The following is a 23,062-nucleotide window of genomic DNA, read 5'->3' as shown; positions in this document are numbered from 1 at the left end:
GGAACGATCCATTAGATCACTAAGTCTTGTATTAAAACAGTTATTGGGACCTGGTCCTTTAGCCCACTAGGATTTAGCTTTCTTATGTAGAACAGGCTAAATCCCAGTGGGCAGAAGGACCTGGTCCTTTTTTCCCACTAAAAATGGTATTAAAACACTCATAAGGACCTGGTACTTTAGCCCACTAGGAATTAGCTTTCTCATAGAGAGCAGGCTAAATCCCAGTGGGCAGAAGGACCTGGTCCTTTTGTCCCCACTAAGAATTGTATTAAAACACTCATTAGGACCTGGTCCTTTAGCCCACTAGGAATTAGCTTTCTCATAGAGAGCAGGCTAAATCCCAGTGGCCAGAAGGACCTGGTCCTTTTTCCCACTAAGAATTGTATTAAAACACTTATTGGGACCTTGTCCTTTAGCCCACTAAGATTTAGCTTTCTTATGTAGAACAGGCTAAATCCCAGTGGGCAGAAGGACCTGGTCCTTTTGTCCCCACTAAGAATTGTATTAAAACACTCATTAGGACCTGGTCCTTTAGCCCACTAGGAATTAGCTTTCTCATAGAGAGCAGGCTAAATCCCAGTGGCCAGAAGGACCTGGTCCTTTTTCCCACTAAGAATTGTATTAAAACACTCATTGGAACCTGGTCCTTTAGCCCACTAGAATTTAGCTTTCTCATACAGAGCAGGCTAAATCCCAGTGGCCAGAAGGACCCAGTCCTTTTTCCCACTAAGAATTGTATTAAAACACTCATTAGGACCTGATCCTTTAGCCCACTAGGAATTAGCTTTCTCATAGAGAGCAGGCTAAATCCCAGTGGGCAGAAGGACCTGGTACTTTTTTCCCCACTAAGAGTTGTATTAAAACACTCATTAGGACCTGGTCCTTTAGCCCACTAGGATCTAGCTTTCTAATAGAGAGCAGGCTAAATCCCAGTGGGCAGAAGGACCTGGTCCCTCTGCCCACTGGCAAATAGCTGGCTCTGGATAGAGAAAGCGAAATCCCAGTGGAAGGATCCATTAGATCACTAAGTCTTGTATTAAAACAGTTATTGGGACCTGGTCCTTTAGCCCACTAGGATTTAGCTTTCTTATGTAGAGCAGGCTAAATCCCAGTGGGCAGAAGGACCTGGTCCTTTTTTCCCACTAAAAATGGTATTAAAACACTCATAAGGACCTGGTACTTTAGCCCACTAGGAATTAGCTTTCTCATAGAGAGCAGGCTAAATCCCAGTGGGCAGAAGGACCTGGTCCTTTTGTCCCCACTAAGAATTGTATTAAAACACTCATTAGGACCTGGTCCTTTAGCCCACTAGGAATTAGCTTGCTCATAGAGAGCAGGCTAAATCCCAGTGGCCAGAAGGACCTGGTCCTTTTTCCCACTAAGAATTGTATTAAAACACTTATTGGGACCTTGTCCTTTAGCCCACTAGGATTTAGCTTTCTTATGTAGAACAGGCTAAATCCCAGTGGGCAGAAGGACCTGGTCCTTTTGTCCCCACTAAGAATTGTATTAAAACACTCATTAGGACCTGGTCCTTTAGCCCACTAGGAATTAGCTTTCTCATAGAGAGCAGGCTAAATCCCAGTGGCCAGAAGGACCTGGTCCTTTTTCCCACTAAGAATTGTATTAAAACACTCATTGGAACCTGGTCCTTTAGCCCACTAGGATTTAGCTTTCTCATACAGAGCAGGCTAAATCCCAGTGGCCAGAAGGACCCAGTCCTTTTTCCCACTAAGAATTGTATTAAAACACTCATTAGGACCTGATCCTTTAGCCCACTAGGAATTAGCTTTCTCATAGAGAGCAGGCTAAATCCCAGTGGGCAGAAGGACCTGGTACTTTTTTCCCCACTAAGAGTTGTATTAAAACACTCATTAGGACCTGGTCCTTTAGCCCACAAGGATTTAGCTTTCTAATAGAGAGCAGGCTAAATCCCAGTGGGCAGAAGGACCTGGTCCCTCTGCCCACTGGCAAATAGCTGGCTCTGGATAGAGAAAGCGAAATCCCAGTGGAAGGATCCATTAGATCACTAAGTCTTGTATTAAAACAGTTATTGGGACCTGGTCCTTTAGCCCACTAGGATTTAGCTTTCTTATGTAGAGCAGGCTAAATCCCAGTGGGCAGAAGGACCTGGTCCTTTTTTCCCACTAAAAATGGTATTAAAACACTCATAAGGACCTGGTACTTTAGCCCACTAGGAATTAGCTTTCTCATAGAGAGCAGGCTAAATCCCCGTGGGTAGAAGGACCTGGTCCTTTTGTTCCCACTAAGAATTGTATTAAAACACTCATTGGAACCTGGTCCTTTAGCCCACTAGGATTTAGATTTCTTATGTAGAACAGGCTAAATCCCAGTGGGCAGAAGGACCTGGTCCTGTTTCCCCACTAATTGTATTAAAACACTTATTGGGACCTGGTCCTTTAGCCCACTAGGATTTAGATTTCTCATAGAAAACAAGCTAAATCCCAGTGGCCAGAAGGACCTGGTCCTTTTTCCCACTAAGAATTGTATTAAAACACTCATTGGAACCTGGTCCTTTAGCCCACTAGGATTTAGCTTTCTCATACAGAGCAGGCTAAATCCCAGTGGGCAGAAGGACCTGGTCCTTTTTCCCACTAAGAATTGTATTAAAACACTCATTGGAACCTGGTCCTTTATCCCACTAGGATTTAGATTTCTCATAGAAAACAGGCTAAATCCCAGTGGCCAGAAGGACCCAGTCCTTTTCCCTACTAAGAATTGTATTAAAACACTCATTAGGACCTGGTCCTTTAGCCCACTAGGATTTAGATTTCTCATAGAAAACAGGCTAAATCCCAGTGGGCAGAAGGACCTGGTCCTTTTTCCCCACTAATTGTATTAAAACACTTATTGGGACCTGGTCCTTTAGCCCACTAGGATTTAGATTTCTCATAGAAAACAGGCTAAATCCCAGTGGCTAGAAGGACCTGGTCCTTTTTCCCACTAAGAATTGTATTAAAACACTTATTAGGACCTGGTCCTTTAGCCCACTAGGATTTAGCTTTCTCATACAGAGCAGGCTAAATCCCAGTGGGCAGAAGGACCTGGTCCTTTTTCCCACTAAGAATTGTATTAAAACACTTATTAGGACCTGGTCCTTTAGCCCACTAGGATTTAGCTTTCTCATACAGAGCAGGCTAAATCCCAGTGGGCAGAAGGACCTGGTCCTTTTTCCCCACTAATTGTATTAAAACACTTATTGGGACCTGGTCCTTTAGCCCACTAGGATTTAGATTTCTCATAGAAAACAAGCTAAATCCCAGTGGCCAGAAGGACCTGGTCCTTTTTCCCCACTAATTGTATTAAAACACTTATTGGGACCTGGTCCTTTAGCCCACTAGGATTTAGATTTCTCATAGAAAACAAGCTAAATCCCAGTGGCCAGAAGGACCTGGTCCTTTTTCCCACTAAGAATTGTATTAAAACACTCATTGGAACCTGGTCCTTTAGCCCACTAGGATTTAGCTTTCTCATACAGAGCAGGCTAAATCCCAGTGGGCAGAAGGACCTGGTCCTTTTTCCCACTAAGAATTGTATTAAAACACTCATTGGAACCTGGTCCTTTAGCCCACTAGGATTTAGCTTTCTCATACAGAGCAGGCTAAATCCCAGTGGACAGAAGGACCCAGTCCTTTTCCCCACTAAGAATTGTATTAAAACACTCATTAGGACCTGGTCCTTTAGCCCACTAGGATTTAGATTTCTCATAGAAAACAGGCTAAATCCCAGTGGACAGAAGGACCTGGTCCTTTTTCCCACTAAGAATTGTATTAAAACACTCATTGGAACCTGGTCCTTTAGCCCACTAGGAATTAGCTTTCTCATACAGAGCAGGCTAAATCCCAGTGGCCAGAAGGACCCAGTCCTTTTCCCCACTAAGAATTGTATTAAAACACTCATTAGGACCTGGTCCTTTAGCCCACTAGGATTTAGATTTCTCATAGAAAACAGGCTAAATCCCAGTGGACAGAAGGACCTGGTCCTTTTTCCCACTAAGAATTGTATTAAAACACTTATTGGGACCTGGTCCTTTAGCCCACTAGGATTTAGCTTTCTTATGTAGAACAGGCTAAATCCCAGTGGGCAGAAGGACCTGGTCCTTTTTCCCCCACTAATTGTATTAAAACACTTATTGGGACCTGGTCCTTTAGCCCACTAGGATTTAGATTTCTCATAGAAAACAGGCTAAATCCCAGTGGCTAGAAGGACCTGGTCCTTTTTCCCACTAAGAATTGTATTAAAACACTTATTAGGACCTGGTCCTTTAGCCCACTAGGATTTAGCTTTCTTATGTAGAGCAGGCTAAATCCCAGTGGGCAGAAGGACCTGGTCCTTTTTCCCACTAAGAATTGTATTAAAACACTCATTGGAACCTGGTCCTTTAGCCCACTAGGATTTAGATTTCTCATACAGAGCAGGCTAAATCCCAGTGGGCAGAAGGACCCAGTCCTTTTCCCCACTAAGAATTGTATTAAAACACTCATTAGGACCTGGTCCTTTAGCCCACTAGGATTTAGCTTTCTCATACAGAGCAGGCTAAATCCCAGTGGCCAGAAGGACCCAGTCCTTTTCCCTACTAAGAATTGTATTAAAACACTCATTAGGACCTGGTCCTTTAGCCCACTAGGATTTAGATTTCTCATAGAAAACAGGCTAAATCCCAGTGGGCAGAAGGACCTGGTCCTTTTTCCCACTAAGAATTGTATTAAAACACTTATTGGGACCTGGTCCTTTAGCCCACTAGGATTTAGCTTTCTTATGTAGAACAGGCTAAATCCCAGTGGGCAGAAGGACCTGGTCCTTTTTCCCCACTAATTGTATTAAAACACTTATTGGGACCTGGTCCTTTAGCCCACTAGGATTTAGATTTCTCATAGAAAACAGGCTAAATCCCAGTGGCTAGAAGGACCTGGTCCTTTTTCCCACTAAGAATTGTATTAAAACACTTATTAGGACCTGGTCCTTTAGCCCACTAGGATTTAGCTTTCTCATACAGAGCAGGCTAAATCCCAGTGGGCAGAAGGACCTGGTCCTTTTTCCCACTAAGAATTGTATTAAAACACTCATTGGAACCTGGTCCTTTAGCCCACTAGGATTTAGCTTTCTCATACAGAGCAGGCTAAATCCCAGTGGCCAGAAGGACCCAGTCCTTTTCCCTACTAAGGCTACTTTCACACATCCGGTTTGAGCCGTGCGGCTCAATCCGGCTGTGAAGCCTATGCAACGGATGCGGTGAAAACACCGCATCCTTTGCATAAGTTTTTTACATGCGACCGGTCCGTTTTTTGCCGCTTGCGGCATGCTACTGAGCATGCGCAGTGGCAAAAACCGCATGCGGCGACCGGATGCGTTTTTTGCCGCATCGTGCCGCATCCGGCATCCATAGGGATGCATTGGGAAAAGCGCCGCATCGGTCGGATGCGGCGCGATGCGGTTTTTTTTGCCGGAGCAAAAAACGTAGCAGGGAACGTTCCATCCGGCCGCCGCATCGGCTAAATCTGCCGCATGCGGCAAAAACCGGACCGAACGCAAGCCCATGCGGCACAATGCGGCACTAATTAAAGTCTATGCAGGAAAAACGCAACCGGCAGCAAAAAAAAACGGTTGCGGTTTTCCTGCAAAGTGCCGGATTGTGCCGCATTGCAAAAGCCAGAGGTGTGAAAGTAGCCTAAGAATTGTATTAAAACACTCATTAGGACCTGGTCCTTTAGCCCACTAGGATTTAGCTTTCTCATAGAGAGCAGGCTAAATCCCAGTGGCTAGAAGGACCTGGTCCCTCTGCCCACTGGGAAATAGCCGGCTCTGGATAGAGAAAGCTAAATCCCAGTGGAAGGAGGGACCTGGTCCTTTAGCCCACTGGGATTTAGCTTTCTCTCTATAGAGTCGGCTATTTCCCAGTGGGCAGAGGGACCAGGTCCTTCTAGCCACTGGGATTTAGCCACGACCCTGCTTTCTGCCCGGCATCCTGTGTCTCCTCCCACACAGTCACATGGGCACATGACATCATCGCAGGTCCTGCAGGATGGAGTATTCCGTCTTCTGAGCAGGTCAGGAGCTCTCCTGCAGCTCAGAAACGGTTGCGTCTAGTTCAGAGTTGATTTTTTGTGCTCCTCTGATCTAGCTGCTTCAGTAGTGAGCCGGCTATATCGGAGTTGATTTTTTGAGGCCTCATTTTTTCCACTCTGATTTAGCCGGCTCACTACTGAAGTGTCTAGATCAGAGTGGGTTTTTTGTGGTCCTCATTTTCTCCACTCTGATCTAGCCGGCTCACTACTGAAGTGTCTAGATCAGAGTGGGTTTTTTGTGGTCCTCATTTTTTCCACTCTGATCTAGCCGGTTCAGTGCTGAGGTGACTAGATCAGAGTTGATTTCTTGAGGCCTCGCTGTAGTCACATGTTTTTGGTCACCTCATTTTATCCACTCCGTTCTAGCTGCTTCACCAGTGAGGTGGCTAGATCAGAGTTGATTTTTTGATGATCTCTGTGATCTTTTCTCCATACAACACAGTTCAGTTTCTACAGCAGGGGCTGGAATGAGATTTATAATTGGAATGATTTCATGTTTTTATGTATTAGATAAACTGTTATATTTATTTTTTTTTTTCCAAAGGGCAAATTTTTATTTTCATTATTATTATAACTTACATTTTATTATTGTTTTTTACAATATAAATAATTACACTCAGCGCTGATTGTTCAGTTTTGCTGGAATTTTAATTTTACCGTATTTCCACGAGTCATGGCCGCAGGACTGACATTGAAAGAGTGGGCGGAGCCTCACAAGGAAAAACGGAACCGCGCAGCTGACAGTCTTCATAACTTACCATATTGGATCAGAGTGGATTTTTTGAGGATCTCTCTGTAGCCTTCATTATGTACATTTGGTACTGAGGTGACTGAAATTCAGTTTTTTGAAGAGTGGGAGGAGCCTCACGGCGAAAAACGTAACAGAGCGCAGCCGAGAAAGTGCTTATAATTTCACACATTGTGTCGTAGTGGATTTTTTGAGGACCTCATTTTAGCCACTCCGTTCTAGCTGCTTCAGTAGTGAGCCGTCTATATCAGAGTGGATTTTTTGAGGACCTCATTTTAGCCACTACATTATGTACATTTGGTACTGAGGTGACTGGAATGGATTTTTTCGAAGAGTGGGAGGAGCCTCAAAGCAAAAACCGTAACAGAGCGCAGCTGAAAGTCCTCATAATATCCACATTGTGTCGTAGTGGATTTTTTGAGGGCCTCATTTTAGCCACTCCGTTCTAGCTGCTTCAGTAGTGAGTCGTCTATATCAGAGTGGATTTTTTGAGGACCTCATTTTAGCCACTACATTATGTATATTTGGTACTGAGGTGACTGCAATGGATTTTTTCTAAGAGTGGGAGGAGCCTCAAAGCAAAAACCGTAACAGTGCGCAGCTGAAAGTCCTCATAATATCCACATTGTGTCGTAGTGGATTTTTTGAGGACCTCATTTTAGCAACTACATTATGTACATTTGGTACTGAGGTGACTGGAATGGATTTTTTCGAAGAGTGGGAGGAGCCTCAGACCAAAAAACGTAACAGAGCGCAGCCGAAAATGCTCATAATATACACATTGTATCTGAGTGGATTTTTTGAGGATCTCATCATAGCCTCCACTATAGACAGGTCAGAGCTGAAGTGACTAGAATGGATGTTTTTCTGAAGATTGGGCAGAGCCTTACCCCTGTAAGAAGCGTAACAAAGCGCAGCAGAGTCGTCACAATCTACAATATTGGATTGTAGTTGCTTTTTGAGAACCTCATTTTAGCAACTCCATTCTAGATGATTCACTAGTGAGCTGTCTAGATTGGAGTGGATTTTTTGATGATCTCCCTGTAGCCTCCACCAGGGGCATACCACCAATAGAGGAAGGCCACTTCACCGCTATAAGGCTCGATGCCAGCGCTGGCATCGACCCCCCCCTCCCGCGGGTTCCCTGACGAGGATCACACTTTCATTTATATCGGCATCACAGATGCCAATACAATTGAAAGGAATGATGAGAGGAGTAGAACAGTCCCTTTCTCATCATTCTCCCGCTGTGCATCTGTGATACTCTGATGTGTCAGCACTAGAGATGAGCGATGTTCGAGGTTCGCCAATTTCATGTTCGAGTGATTTTGGGGGATGTTCGAGTCGTTCGACGAACTCGAACGATTTGCTAAAAGTTTGGCAGTTCGAGTTACGTTCCAGAACGGTTCGATCACCACAAACGTGGCTTTCACAGTAAGGCAATGTGCGCACGTTGCTATCTACATGCGTCCTACGTCCCCAGTACAATCCCTCTCTCTTTCCTACTCACCGATCACGGGCACCTCGCTGCACGGCTGTCACAAATCTCCAGCGGCATTTCCTCATTTGAATATGGCTACCGCTTCATTATTCAATTAGTTATTCCGTGCTTTCCCCGCCCACCGGCGCCCATGATTGGTTGCAGTTAGACACGACCCCACGATGAGTGACAGCTGTCTCACTGCAACCAATCACAGGCGCCGGCGTGCGGGTCTATATCCTGTAGTAAAATAAATAAGTAAATAATGAAGAAAAAAAAAATGCGGTTCCCCCCATATTTGATACCAGCCTGGATAAAGCCACACGGCTGGAGGCTGGTATTGTCAGGATGGAGAGTACCACATTATGGGGAGCCCACCACCCTAACAATATCACACAGCAGCCACCCGGAATTGCTGCATCCATTAGATGCGGCAGTCCCGGGACTCTACCTAGCTCATCCCGAATTGCCCTGGTGCGGTGGCAATCGGGGTAATAATTAGTTAATTATGGCAGGTGTCTCCCCGAGACACCTTCCATGATTAACCTGTAAGTGAAAGTAAAGAAACACACACAACGAAAATCCTTTATTTGGAATAAAAGACAAAAAAACCTAATTTACCTCTTTATTAATCCCCAACCAACAATCCAGGTCCGAAGTAATCCACATGACACTGTCAGCTCTGCTACATGAAGATCACAGGGAGCACCGTAGAACACGATCGCTGTGTCCTCTCCACGTAGCACCTGAAGTGAATCGCGCTGTCACTGGAGACTTCAGTCTGCAATGCAGACATCAAGATTACCAAATCTGCCTGTGTTTCTCATTAGAGCCAGTGGCTCAATGGTTAGAGCGCTCGCCTAAGAAGCATTTGTTTATGAGTTCAAGTCCAAGCTGTCCCGGTAAAAAATTTAATTTATTTTAAATTACAATTATTATTTATTTATAATTTAATTTAATTATGCCGTCAGGGGAGGTTGATGGGGGTTGTAGTGTCTGCGGTGATGATGGTGGTTGTAGTGCCTGCGGTGATGAGTGCGGTACTGCCGGTGTTTGCCCGCCCATCCGTCCATCCATCCGCCCATCCATCCTTCAATCCATCCGCCCATCCATCCATCAATCTATCCGCCCATCCATCCATCAATCCATCCGCCCATCCATCCATCAATCCATCCACCCATCCATCCATCAATCCATCCGCCCATCCATCCATCAATCCATCCGCCCGCCCAGTCATCCATCCGCCCGCCCAGTCATCCATCCGCCCATCCATCCATCAATCCATCCGCCCATCCATCCATCAATCCATCCGCCCGCCCATCCATCAATCCATCCGCCCGCCCATCCATCCATCCGCCCGCCCAGTCATCCATCCGCCTGCCCATCCATCCGCCCGCCCATCCATCCATCCATCCTTGCAGCTGAACAATCTGCTTCTAGATTCTCCACTGCAGTATAGAGCTAGAGATTACCAAATCTGCCCATGTTTCTCATTAGAGCCAGTGGCTCAATGGTTAGAGCTCTCGCCTGAGAAGCATTGGTTCACAAATTCAAATCGCGGCCGTCCCGGTAAAGAATTTAATTTAATTTTAAATTATAATTAATATGTATTTATAATTATAATTTAATTTAATTATGCACTGAGGGGAGGAGCCGGACATCAGCTGTGAGCCGCGGGACACACCTCTAAAATCGGAGCAGTTCACGGAATGAGGCTGCATTGCTCTCTCCTCTCTCTCTTCTCTCTCTCGCTCTCTCTCCCTCTCTTTCTTTCCCTCTCTTTCTCTCTCTCTTTCTCACCCTCTCTCTCTCCTCGCTCTTTTTCTCTATTTCTCTCTCTCTCTTTTTTTCAGTCTCTCTTTTTCCCTCTCTCTCTCTCTCCTCTCTTTTTCTCTCTTCCTCTCTCTATTTTTCTTTCTCTTTCTTTTTCTCGGTCTCTCTTTTTCTCTTTTTCCCTCTCTCTCTCTCTCTCTTCTCAAATTCAAATTCAAATATGCTTTATTGGCAGGACCAAAATACAATTAGTGTTGCCAAAGCAAGAGAAATACAGTAAGTAGGGTGGGAGGGGATCAGGGTTATGGGGACTTGGGGGCACAATTTGGGCTCTGAAAGTCCATTTAGGGGCCTTATGTTCCCCTCAGCTTATGACATGTGGTGACATATTGGGCGGCGATCTCCACCATTGATTCCTTTTCCCCCAGTAGGATGCAGAGTTTCATCTCCTCGTCCATGGATGGAAAGTCCGGGGTATGAGTGGTAAGCTTCTGGAAGTGGGAGGCCCTCACCGCTGAGTATTTGTCGCAGTGCAGCAGGAAGTGTGCCTCGTCCTCCAGAGCCCCCTGCTGGCAGTGCTGGCACAGTCTGTTCTCCCGCGGCTTGTATGTCTGTCGGTGCCGCCCTGTTTCCACCTCTAGGCTGTGGGCACTCAGTCTGTACAAGCTCAGGGTCTGCCTGTCTTTGGGGTGGCGTAACCTTTCCAAATATGGGGCCAGAGTGTAGTCCCTCTGCAGTGACCGGTAGATGGTAAGTTTCTGGGAGTTCTCTAATTCACTCTTCAAGTCCTCTATGTATTGCATCTTGCGACTCTCTGAGATCTCTTTTATTTGGGCTTTTGTCAGGGTGTGTTGCTGACTTTGGTTGTACTGGTGTCATGCTCCCCAGCTCCCGTGCCACGTTCCCCGGCTCCCGTGCCACGCTCCCCGGCTACGCTTCCCCGCTCCCGTGCCACGCTCCCCGGTCCCCCGCTCCACAGCCTCCATGCTCCCTCACCTGCGTCCTCCAGGCGACCCGGTCCCCGCTCCCGGCGCCCATCGGCGACGCTGAGCCAGCCCGGCACTCCTGCCTTCTGTGCACCGCTTCCTGCTCTGGCTTCTGGCACCCAGGCCTCGCGCATGCGCATTAGGGCGCGCGCGCGGTCTTTGACCCTCTCTTAAAGGGCCAGCATCCTCCAACAGGATATTGAAGACTCAGGTACAGGGTATATAGGGGGTTCCTTTCCAAGTGGGCGGGGCCTGTTCTTCGTGTTTGCTAAGCTAGGAGTCAGGTCCCCCTGTGCCTAGTCCCGTACTCACCTATTTCTCTTGAAGAGCCGCTCCTGTCTCGCCAACCGGTCCTGACGGTTCCAGAACTCCGAACGGTGACTGTCCGCCATCTCGTCAGTCCCTACCGTGTGAAGGAGGGAGTGTTTATTTTATTCTGGTTCCTCTTCTGAAACACCATGACTTTGGTCTTCTTTTGGTTGATGGGAAGCGCCCATGTGGTGCTGAATGTTTCCAGTACTGCCAGGCTATCTTGGAGGCTTCTTTCAGTTGGGGAGAGTAGCAGGAGGTCATCTGCGTACAGCAGGATCTTCACCTCTCGGTCATGCAGACGGAGACCTGGAGTGGGGGAGGACTCTAGAGCTGCTGCTAGTCTATTTATATAGATGTTGAATATGGTTGTGCTCAGGCCTCAGCCCTGTCTGACCCCATGGCCCTGTCGGAAGAAGGCCGTCCTCTTCCTATTCACCTTCACGCTGCACCGGTTCTCAGTGTATGAGCTCTTGATCACGTCGTAGGTTCTGCCACCTATTCCGCTCTCCAGACGTTTCAGGAACAGGCCTGGATGCCACACTGAGTCAAATGCCTTTTTGAAGTCCACGAAACATGCAAATATTTTCCCCTGTTTTTTGCCGTGGACGTGGGGCTTGATGAGGCATTGCAGGGTGTAGATGTGATCGGTGGTGCGGTGGTTTGCCATGAACCCAGCTTGTCTTCTGCTGAGGATGTCACCCTGGGTGAGGAAGGCGATAATCCTTTTATTAATGATGCTGTTAAACAGTTTTCCCAGAATGCTGTTGACACAGATCCCTCTGTAGTTTGCTGGGTCATATCGGTCTCCATTCTTGTAGATGGGCGTTATCAGAGCTTGATTCCAGCTTTGAGGGAAGTAGCCGGCACTCAGGACATGGGTGAATAGTTTTGCCACTGCTGCATGAATGTCTGGGGAACTGTATTTGATCATCTCAGGCACTGCCCGCGGCCTTTTTACATTTTAGCAGTTTGATTCTGTCTTTTATTTCCAGCACACTGTTTGGTATGTCCAGAGGATTTTGAAAGTCCTTGATTGTCTCCTCCATGTCCATCAATTTAGCCTTGTAGTTCTGCAGCTGCTGTCTGCTGCCTGTCTGTATGGAGGGGAGCAAACAGCAGCTGCAGAACTACAAGGCTCAGCATGCTCCATTCTCTAATGTATGCAGGAGAGCAGACAGCAGCTGCAGAACTACAAGGCTCAGCATACTCCATCCAGGACTGTATGCAGGAGTTTTTTGCCCACCAAAAAAATGACATTGGCTTCGCCATATTTTTTGTATGGTAGCCAGGCTGCCCCCAACCCCCAGCTGTTTTTTGTACCCGGCTGGGAACTAAAAAAATAGGGAAGCCCTTTTTTTTAATTATTTCACGAATTTCATGAAATAATTAAAAAAATCGACATAAGCTTCGCCCCATTTTTGTATCCAGCCAGGTACAACTAGGCAGCTGGGGATTGGAATCCGCAGCACAGGTTGGCCCGAGCTTTCTGGGCCCCTCTGCTGTGAATTGCAGTCGGCAGCCGCCCCAGAAAATGGCGCTTTCATAGAAGCGCCATCATCTGGCGCTGTATCCAACTCTTCCAGCAGCCCTGAAGCCGGGTGGCTTGCTGGGTAATAATGGGTTAATACTAGCTTTGTTTTACTAGCTAGTATTAAGCCAGAGATTCTTAATGTCAGGCAAGTTTGACCCGGCCATTAAAAATCTCCAATAAAGGGTTAAAAAAAAGACACCACACAGAGAAAAAATACTTTAATAGAAATAAATACACAGACACACTTAGAGACTCCATGTTTATTACTCCCTCTCACCCCTCCACGATCCTGCTCTTCTGTCTTCTTTCTCCTTCAATCCATGCAGCTCTGCTACATCAGACAGCACAGCATGGGAGGAAGACGCTGCTGCTCTCCCGTGCAGTCTATTCACTGAGTGAGCAGAAGCTGCGTGCTGTAAGCGGTGACGTCACCGCTGACAGGCAGGTTGCTATAGCAACGGTGATCTCCGTTATTCACCGGCTGTGGCAGCCAGTCCTTGAATGTGGGCTGACTCTGTAAAGAGCGCCCACATGCAGGAACGGGGAAGCCAACCATGTGGCAGAGCATTTCGCCGGTACACGGAGATGCTGGAACGATCACCGCGTACCGGAGAGATGCACTGACAGGACCTAGCATGACGTCTAGCCATGTGACCAGTCTGTAGCCAATGAGATAATGGACACGTGACTGGTCACATGCTTTTTTTGACGTCACGGAAGGTCCTATCATCAGTGCTGGTTACCGGGAGGACGCAGCGATTATCGGAAGGAAAAGCGGCGGGAGACAGAGTGCAGGACGCATCGTGGGGACCTTTAAGAGTTATGGCAATGTTTATTAACTGTATATATACATGAATAATGTGTTTTTATGCGTTTGTGGTTGCCTGCCATTGTTTTCAATGGGGTTTGAGAGGTTCGTCGAACGGAGCCTCCGTTCGACAAACCGAACTCAAGCCTTAAGAGATTCGCTCATCTCTAGTCAGCACAGAGCAGTGCGGTGACGTCACTACTGCGTGCCACTTTGCTAAAATGTCGGAGTGGCAGAACAGTGGACACACGCTGAGGAGACTGGGGCAGTGAGGGAATGAAGAGAAGTGAGTATATTTGTGTATTTAAAAAGGACGGCCTGAGGACTATGGGGAAGCATACTACTATATGGGGGTTGCAAAATAGTATATGGGGGCTGCATATAACTATATGTTGGCGCACAATATTATATTGGGGCACCCAATATGGTGGTGCACTTTATGGGGGCTGCATACTAGTATATGGCGGAATATAAAGGGTGCACACTGTTATATGGAGGAATATAAGGGGTGTATACTACTATATGGAGGAATATAAGGGGTGTATTATACTATATGGAGGAATATTAGGGGTGCATAATACTATATGAAGGATCCCTTTTACATGGACTATAGGGGTGCATTATAAATGGAGGACTATGGGGCTGCATAATCCAATATGAAGGACTATGGAGTGCATTATAATACATATATGACTATGGAGGTTGCATTATATGGAGGACTAATGGAGTTACCTTATACATGGACTATAGGGGTGCATTATATATAGAGGATTATGGGGCTGCAAAATACAATATGAAGGACACCTTATACATGGAATGCGAGGGTGCATTATACATGGAGAACTATGGGGCTGCATAATACAATATGAAGAACTATGGGGCTGCGTTATAATACATATTGGACTATGGGGGCTGCAGTATATGAGGACTAATGGCGTTACCTTATACATGGACCATAGGGCTGCATTAGAATACATGAAAGACTATGGGGTGAATAATACAATATGAAGGACTATGGGGACTGCATTATAATACATATGGGACTATGGAGGTGCAGTATATTATACAGAGGACTATGGTGTACAGTATAATACATGGAGGACTATGGGGTGCAGTATAATATACGGAGGACTATGGGGTGCAGTCTAATACATGGAGGACTATGGGGTGCAGTATAATATACGGAGGACTATGGGGTGCAGTATAATACATGGAGGACTATTGAGTGCAGTATAATATATAGAGTACTATGGGGTGAATTATACATAGATGACTATGGGGTGTAGTATATACAGGACTATGGGGTTCAGTATAATATATGGAGGACTTTGGAGGCTGCATTATAATACATGGAGTACTATGGGAGTTCATTATATAGTAATACATGGACTACTATGGGGGCTGAAATATAATATATGCAGGATTATGGGGGCTGCATTGTTATACATGGAGGCCTATGGGGTCTGCATTATAAAACATGGTGAGCTGTGGGGTGCATTATAATACATGCATGACTATGGGGGCTGCATTACAATATACTGTATGAAGGCCTATTAGGGCTACCTTATCCATGGACTACGGGGGTGCATTATAAAACATGACGGACTATGGCAGTGCATTATAATACATGCAGGACTATGGTGGCTGCATTATAATATATGGAGGACTATGGGGTGCAGTATAATATATGGACGACTATGGGAGTTTTATTATAATAATTGGAGGGCTATGAGAGCTACCTTATACATGGAGGACTATGGGGGTGCATTATAATATATGGAGGACTATGGGGGTGCATTATAATATATGGAGGACTGTGGTAGTTGTATTATAAAAATTGGAGGGCTATGAGAGCTACCTTATACATGGAGGACTATGGGGGTGCATTATAATATATGGAGGACTATGGGAGTTGTATTATAATAATTGGAGGGCTATGAGAGCTACCTTATACATGGAGGAACTATGGGAAATGCATTATAATACAATGGGGCACATTCTAATAAAATGAAGGGTTACGTGGGACCCAATATACTATATGGAAGGCTATGTGGGAGTCATTATAGTATTTGGAGAACTATATATACGAGGGGCACAAAGACCCAAGCTTGGGATGGGAAAGTTTTGTGCTGATGGAAAGAGGCTCTTTCCCGCAGCACCCAGCTTTCCGATACTCTGATATGGGAAAGCTGGGTGCTGAGTGAAAGATGAATATCAGAGCATAGGGATGCTGGGTCCTGAGGACAAGATGGATATTAGAACATAGTAAAGCTGGGTGATGATAGAAAGAAGGATTTCAGACCATGGGAAACCTGGGTGCTGAGGGAAAGAGCCAAGCGTTAACGTCATTATCCTGTACTCAAAATGTTGGTGTCATTATCCCTTACCCCGAGTGTCGGTGCATTATTCCGTACCCCGTGTGCCTGTGTTGGGGGGGCGGGGGCAGGTCCAAACTTTGCAGTGTGGCCCATCAAACTCTAGTTACAGCACTGCTCAGTACAGAGATGACTAAATCGCAGTTGTTGCACTGAGGTTCATGATTTCTGGGCACTGTACTGTCTATAAGACCAGAGTCACACTGGCGTACGACTTGACAAAATCTCGCATTGCACTCGGCTTCATGTTAGACAATGATGCAGCTCAGATTTGCGATCTTTTCTTTAGGCCTAAAACACACTTCCGCAAAATAAACGTCCGTGTGACACGGTCCGTTTTTCGGGTCCGTGTTCCATTTTTTTGGGGGCGTTTCTCCGGTACGTATGGCATCCGTGGTGATGGCGTAAGCGAGCCGTGTGTGCGTGTGGAATGTCCGTATTGACATAAAATACGTACGTGTGCTGTCCGTGTGCCGTCCGTTTTTAAAGGCCCGCATTCTTACCCAATTAACGTTGTTAATCATTCATCATGAGATCCTGGTGTTTTTGTTTGCCATCAATTGACCTGATAGATTGGTAACAAGTGTTTCAGATTTTGTGATTAAAAACGGACACGGACGATACGTGCTAAACACGGACATACTCCGTGTGCGGTCCGTGCAGGCACGGACCCATAGACTACAGCGAGTCCGTGCCTGCGTGCTGCCGGCCAAAAACGGACATGTTGTCCGTGTAGAAAAGCGCACACACGTACTTACCACACGGACACACGTTCCGTGTGATTTTACGTGTGCGCCATCTACCATTGAATAACATGGGTCTCCGTGTCTCCGGTACGTGCAAATACGTACCGCACACGTACAAAAAAAACGGATGTGTGTTGCGGGTCTTAGTCACAATCGGACTGAGGAAAAATGGCAGCATATTGCGATTGCAGGGAGTCTGGACTCACTTGTACTCATGCAAGTCTATGGGTGCGTGTGAAACATCGCACTGCCCTCGGATGACATCTGGATACACGCAGAGACAACTAATGGAGAAGATGGAGATTAATCCCTCCCTCTCCCCTACACCTGTGATCCGATCACTGTATAATGACACTCGACTCACACTCACAGCAGAACCTGATCCAAGTGCCATTAGCATACCTCATCCGATGCCTTATGCTAGTGTGACTCTGGCCTAAGGAAAACCCTCTGAACAGTAACTCCATTCTATCTCACTACAGAGGTGACTGGATCGGAGTTGCTGCACTGAGGCTCATGATTTCTGAGCTCACAGCACTGTCTATAAGGACGGCCTCAGCCAGTCCATGCATCGTGTTCCTAGATTGTACTGACGTGCATAGATGTTTGAATAAGCCCTTATACAGATTACATGAAGGCTCCCATACACAGGGCTAAAGTCGCCCGGATCAGACAACAATCTGATGTGTATGGGGGCTTCCCGACTTACCTCGAGAATGGATGTAAAGGGAGGGAAGGAACTGAAGTGTTGGAATTCCACTTGTTGATCCTTTTGATCTCTTGAAAGATAATCCACCCCCAGAGGAGGCAACATCTGCTCTCAGATAGAGAACACAAGAACATTTGGCCGAGCACTCCTATATGTGATAGGAGAGAGCTGTCAGCCAAATGATTGTAGGGATTGTTTACGAGCCTTAAAGGGATTGTTTAGTGAAAACAAGTTATCACCTCTCCATGGGCAAGGTGATCACCTGCTGATCAGTGTCCGATCACTGAGTCCTGCACTGATTGGGAAAACAGGGAATTTTTATCCATACGTTTCAGGTATGTGTGACATCCATTTTTAACACGGATGCCATACGTACTCATGTTATTCTATGGTGTTCCTCACACATGCATGTTTTTACATGGACCGAGTGGCCCCACATTTCCCTGCACGCAGACATGTCCGTTTTTTCTCCAGCAGCACGGGTGTCACACACTGATGTGATCCGTATGACCCCGTACAGGAGAAAATACGTGTCTATGAAATAAAATTATTTTTTTATGCTCCCTTGTCTCCAGCCCTGATGTCACTTGCTTCTGATCCCCGCTCATTATACTCAATGAATATGCACTGCACAGAGGACCTGGAAGCAGCACCACCAGAGACACTAGTGCCAGGGACAGCATCGCTGGGGACAGGTGAGTATCCAAGGAACTCTGATGATATCCTGACGACACCCACGCTAATGCGGGTGTAGTGACAGTGACTTCACGGGTTCATCAAAGTTCATTGGGTACTCAGATGAACCCATGACGTTACTGCCGTGACACCCACAACACCGCGGATGTCACAGGGGTATCATCAGGATGTCATTCGAGTTCATTGTGAACTCCGATTAACCCGTGACATCACTGCCACACCCGCACACATACTGCTGAGGTCGTCCCTACGGTGACCTGAGCTCACCTTATGAGATGCAGGTCACCGAACGGAAGTATACACAGCAGTTTGTGTGTGCGCTCCCACAATCAATGAGGAACGATCGGTTCTCCATTGAATGTGACAGCAGTATAGGATCGACATGGCCGCCCCAATTGGATTTCGGCAGACCAGGATTATGGCTTTGCTAGAGAAATAAATTGGAAAAGAGGGTGTCTCGTCTTTATTTATTGAATGATTCTTTTTATGTCTTTTGAGGTTTGTTTTTGGGGAATGTCATGGGACCTCACCATGGATTAGGGCGGAATTTTCATTTATAAAAATCAAATTAATTGGTGAATGAGGGCCGAGTCGGAGTTTATTTGTTCAAATAAAAACTTTGTTATTCTTATTTCAACTACTGGATTACTAATGGCAGTGTCTGCTAGACACCACCCATTACTAATGCCAAGGCTTGATACCAGCTGGAGCTGGCATCAACCCTACATATATTACCCCATTTGCTATCACACCAGCGCAACGGGAAGAGCAGAGTCCAGCACCAGAATTGGCGCCTCTAATGGATGTTCCACTTTTCAGGCGTCTGTGGGCTCCTATTGTAAGGGCTCATGCGCACGTAACTGCTGAATATTCTGCAGTGATTTGACAGCACATGTGTGTGTCAAATCGCTGCAGAAACAATGCATAATGTACGCCATTTTTTTATTAAAAAAAAGCCGATTTCATGCGCACGGGGATGCTGCCCCCACCATAGACAGAGCGGGAGCTGCATCCATAGCGCACAGAATAATTGACATGCTGCTTTTATGAACGCACGGATTTGGGTCAAAATTTTAGCACCCAAATCGCTGGGTTCAAAAAAAAAGCAATGTGCGCACGTCTCATGCCCAATTACATAGATTGGGCAGTGAACACAGGACGCATGCAATTACGATGCAGTGCTAAACGCAGCGTAAATGCATGTAAGTACGCAACGTGCGCATGAGCCCTGAGGCTGGAAAGGGCCAAATAACCATGGCCCTTTCCACCCTAATAATATCCCCCAGTTGTCTGCTGTACCATGGCTGTTTTTTAGTAAAATGGAGGGGACCCCACATTTTTTTTTAAATCTAAAAATTTGAAAAATAAGCATGGGATCCACCCTATTTTTCATAACCAGCCAAGGTACAGCAGACAACTGCGGGATGCCTGCAGCTGCTGCTGTTCCTGTGCTCTAGACATGAAAATTGGGGGGACCCCGCGTCATTTATTTTTTTAAATTACAAAATAAAAATAGTGTAAAACAGCTGGTCAAGCTGACTATCTGTTCTATTTAATCTTTATAAATGTATTTATAATTTTTCAGGCTTTACAAAAAGAAAAAACCCATTAATTTCAGTGTCTTACTTTTTTTACCGATACAACATGGACGACCATACCGGCACGTGTGACTTGCAACTGTTTAAACACGGACATCTGAAAGGGGCCTTATGGATACCCATCTACTGTATGTACTATTGTTTTGTGTTTCAAATTATGATTTTCTCCTCAGAGGCTAAAAATACTTCTCAAACTTTCTAAGGCATATTGTTACCCCTCTGTAAAATATGTAGTGTGACCTCTGCCAGAGCCTGTCCTATGGAACAGTGGTGGCACCAGCTTCAGACCCTCAGCGACTTACATCCCTTTAAATAAAAAAAAAAAAAGAAGAAGGTTTCGCCCCAAACGACCTGAATCAAGCGGTGTGAGCCTCATGGAGTTATGCTGCCACAAAAAGAGGGAAACACCGTGAAACAGGACTGGGGCCTAATATATGTGGGGCATAAGAGGATCAGGGGCTGCTAAAGACAGAAAATACATTGTTAGCAAGATCTGAACAATTTACTGTGGGTCTACATGTGAGGACTGGAAGTTACCTACAGCAATGTGTGAACACAGCCCGATACAGATCCAACCGGCAGTGACTGATCACTAATGTCACTCCGAAAGTTATCAATATAGAAAAGAACATTCAGCCCATACGTCTAGAACAGTTTTATTAAAACAAGTATCAATAATTCTAACAAAAAGGAGAAATATTTATACAGTTTTATTTTTATAGAGAACATTGATTCCATGCTGCACATGGGAACGGGTAACACAAAATAGATATAAATTACAGTGAATAAACCAATCCTGACAGACGGGTACAGAGGGGAGCGGACCCTGCCCTCAGGGGCTTACAGTCTACAGGGTAATTAGGGAGGGGGAGACAGTAGGTCGGGGATACAAATATATACTGTAACAATCAACTTTACAAATCAATACGTAGAATTAAGCCATGTTGGACATCGGCAACAATGAAAGAAAAAAAAATCTTTTGTATCCAAGTCCCGTGCGTTTTAGGTGTAAAAATTGTATTTCACCATTTACCATAAAAATCCTCTTGCTGAATACATGGGAGGACACAGGAGGAGGATGTGGATTACACCTCACTGTTCTCTCGGTCTCTAAGGTGGGACGACGGGGGGCAATTACACCCAGTTGCCAGTAGTCACAAACTGTATTTGAAAAACAAAGGGAAAAGATTAATAACACAGTTCCCTGTGCGAGCCCTCCTCCCCAACATGCAACACGGCCCCCTGCTCAGCACGCCCTGCAAGCCCCTTCCCCCCCCCGACGTGCAGTCTCTCTCCCTGTGAGCCCCCCCCACCCCCGACGTGCAGTCTCTCTCCCTGTGAGCCCCCCCCACCCCCGACGTGCAGTCTCTCTCCCTGTGAGCCCCCCCACCCCCGACGTGCAGTCTCTCTCCCTGTGAGCCCCCCCACCCCCGACGTGCAGTCTCTCTCCCTGTGAGCCCCCCCCACCCCCGACGTGCAGTTTCTCTCCCTGTGAGCCCCCCCCACCCCCGACGTGCAGTCTCTCTCCCTGTGAGCCCCCCCCACCCCCGACGTGCAGTCTCTCTCCCTGTGAGCCCCCCCACCCCCGATGTGCAGTCTCTCTCCCTGTGAGCCCCCCCCACCCCCGACGTGCAGTCTCTCTCCCTGTGAGCCCCCCCCCCGACGTGCAGTCTCTCTCCCTGTGAGCCCCCCCCCCGACGTGCAGTCTCTCTCCCTGTGAGCCCCCCCACCCCCGACGTGCAGTCTCTCTCCCTGTGAGCCCCCCCACCCCCGACGTGCAGTCTCTCTCCCTGTGACCCCCCCCCACCCCCGACGTGCAGTCTCTCTCCCTGTGAGCCCCCCCACCCCCGACGTGCAGTCTCTCTCCCTGTGAGCCCCCCCCACCCCCGACGTGCAGTCTCTCTCCCTGTGAGCCCCCCCCCACCCCCGACGTGCAGTCCCTCTCCCTGTGAGCCCCCCCACCCCCGACGTGCAGTCTCTCTCCCTGTGAGCCCCCCCACCCCCGACGTGCAGTCTCTCTCCCTGTGAGCCCCCCCCACCCCCGACGTGCAGTCTCTCTCCCTGTGAGCCCCCCCACCCCCGACGTGCAGTCTCTCTCCCTATGAGCCCCCCCCACCCCCGACGTGCAGTCTCTCTCCCTGTGAGCCCCCCCACCCCCGACATGCAGTCTCTCTCCTTGCGAGCCCCCCCCGACGTGCAGTCTCTCTCCCTGCGAGCCCCCCCGACGTGCAGTCTCTCTCCCTGCGAGCCCCCCCCGACGTGCAGTCTCTCTCCTTGAGAGCCCCCCCCGACGTGCAGTCTCTCTCCCTGTGAGCCCCCCCCTCGACATGCAGTCTCTCTCCCTGTGAGCCCCCCGACGTGCAGTCTCTCTCCTTGAGAGCCCCCCCCGACGTGCAGTCTCTCTCCCTGTGAGCCCCCCCTCGACATGCAGTCTCTCTCCCTGTGAGCCCCCCCCGATGTGCAGTCTCTCTCCCTGTGAGCCCCCCCTCGACATGCAGTCTCTCTCCCTGCGAGCCCCCCCGACGTGCAGTCTCTCTCCCTGCGAGCCCCCCCCCGACGTGCAGTCTCTCTCCCTGCGAGCCCCCCCCCGACGTGCAGTCTCTCTCCCTGTGAGCCCCCCCCTCGACATGCAGTCTCTCTCCCTGTGAGCCCCCCCCACCCCCGACGTGCAGTCTCTCTCACTGTGATCCCCCCCCGACGTGCAGTCTCTCTCCCTGTGATCCCCCCCGACGTGCAGTCTCTTTCCCTGTGATCCCCCCCCCCGACGTGCAGTCTCTCTCCCTGCGAGCCCCCCCCCGACGTGCAGTCTCTCTCCTTGAGAGCCCCCCCCGACGTGCAGTGTCTTGCTAAATTCTACTAAAAAGGGGGCTGAAAGCCCGTACTTACGAAGCGCTCACTGATATCCTAATCAGGCACGAATACTAATATTCTTTATAGCAAGATACTATTTATTTTAATAGCACATGAATATAATCAATGGTACACAGGCATTAGAACTATAGTCATAGAATCTTATACAATAACAGAAATATGCATCAACATTACCGTTATGTTGTAGCAATCCTTCTCATCGGAGGGACTCGATTTAATGATAAGGAAACAACAACTCGGCCTCTTGCATCACAGGAACAGTGCGTACGTACACTTCAATGTCCTGGAAGGTTTTCCCTAACATTAAGCGAGTCCGGTGTATTTTTATAGGAAAACTTTGTAG

At 47.4% G+C, this 23,062-nt stretch overlaps 1 protein-coding gene across 1 annotated transcript in view; it reads left to right on the top strand.

The window, feature by feature from the left end:
• Nucleotides 1-23,062, top strand: part of LOC142264793 (DNA repair endonuclease XPF-like) — a 114,781-nt gene that overhangs the window by 79,197 nt on the left and 12,522 nt on the right. The gene's annotated exons all lie outside the window — the stretch shown is intronic.

This window comes from Anomaloglossus baeobatrachus, unplaced genomic scaffold, assembly GCF_048569485.1.
Source record: "Anomaloglossus baeobatrachus isolate aAnoBae1 unplaced genomic scaffold, aAnoBae1.hap1 Scaffold_270, whole genome shotgun sequence".
Lineage (NCBI taxonomy): Eukaryota > Metazoa > Chordata > Amphibia > Anura > Aromobatidae > Anomaloglossus > Anomaloglossus baeobatrachus.
Note: the sequence above shows the minus strand (reverse complement) of the source record. Positions and strands in the feature narration are given on the sequence as shown.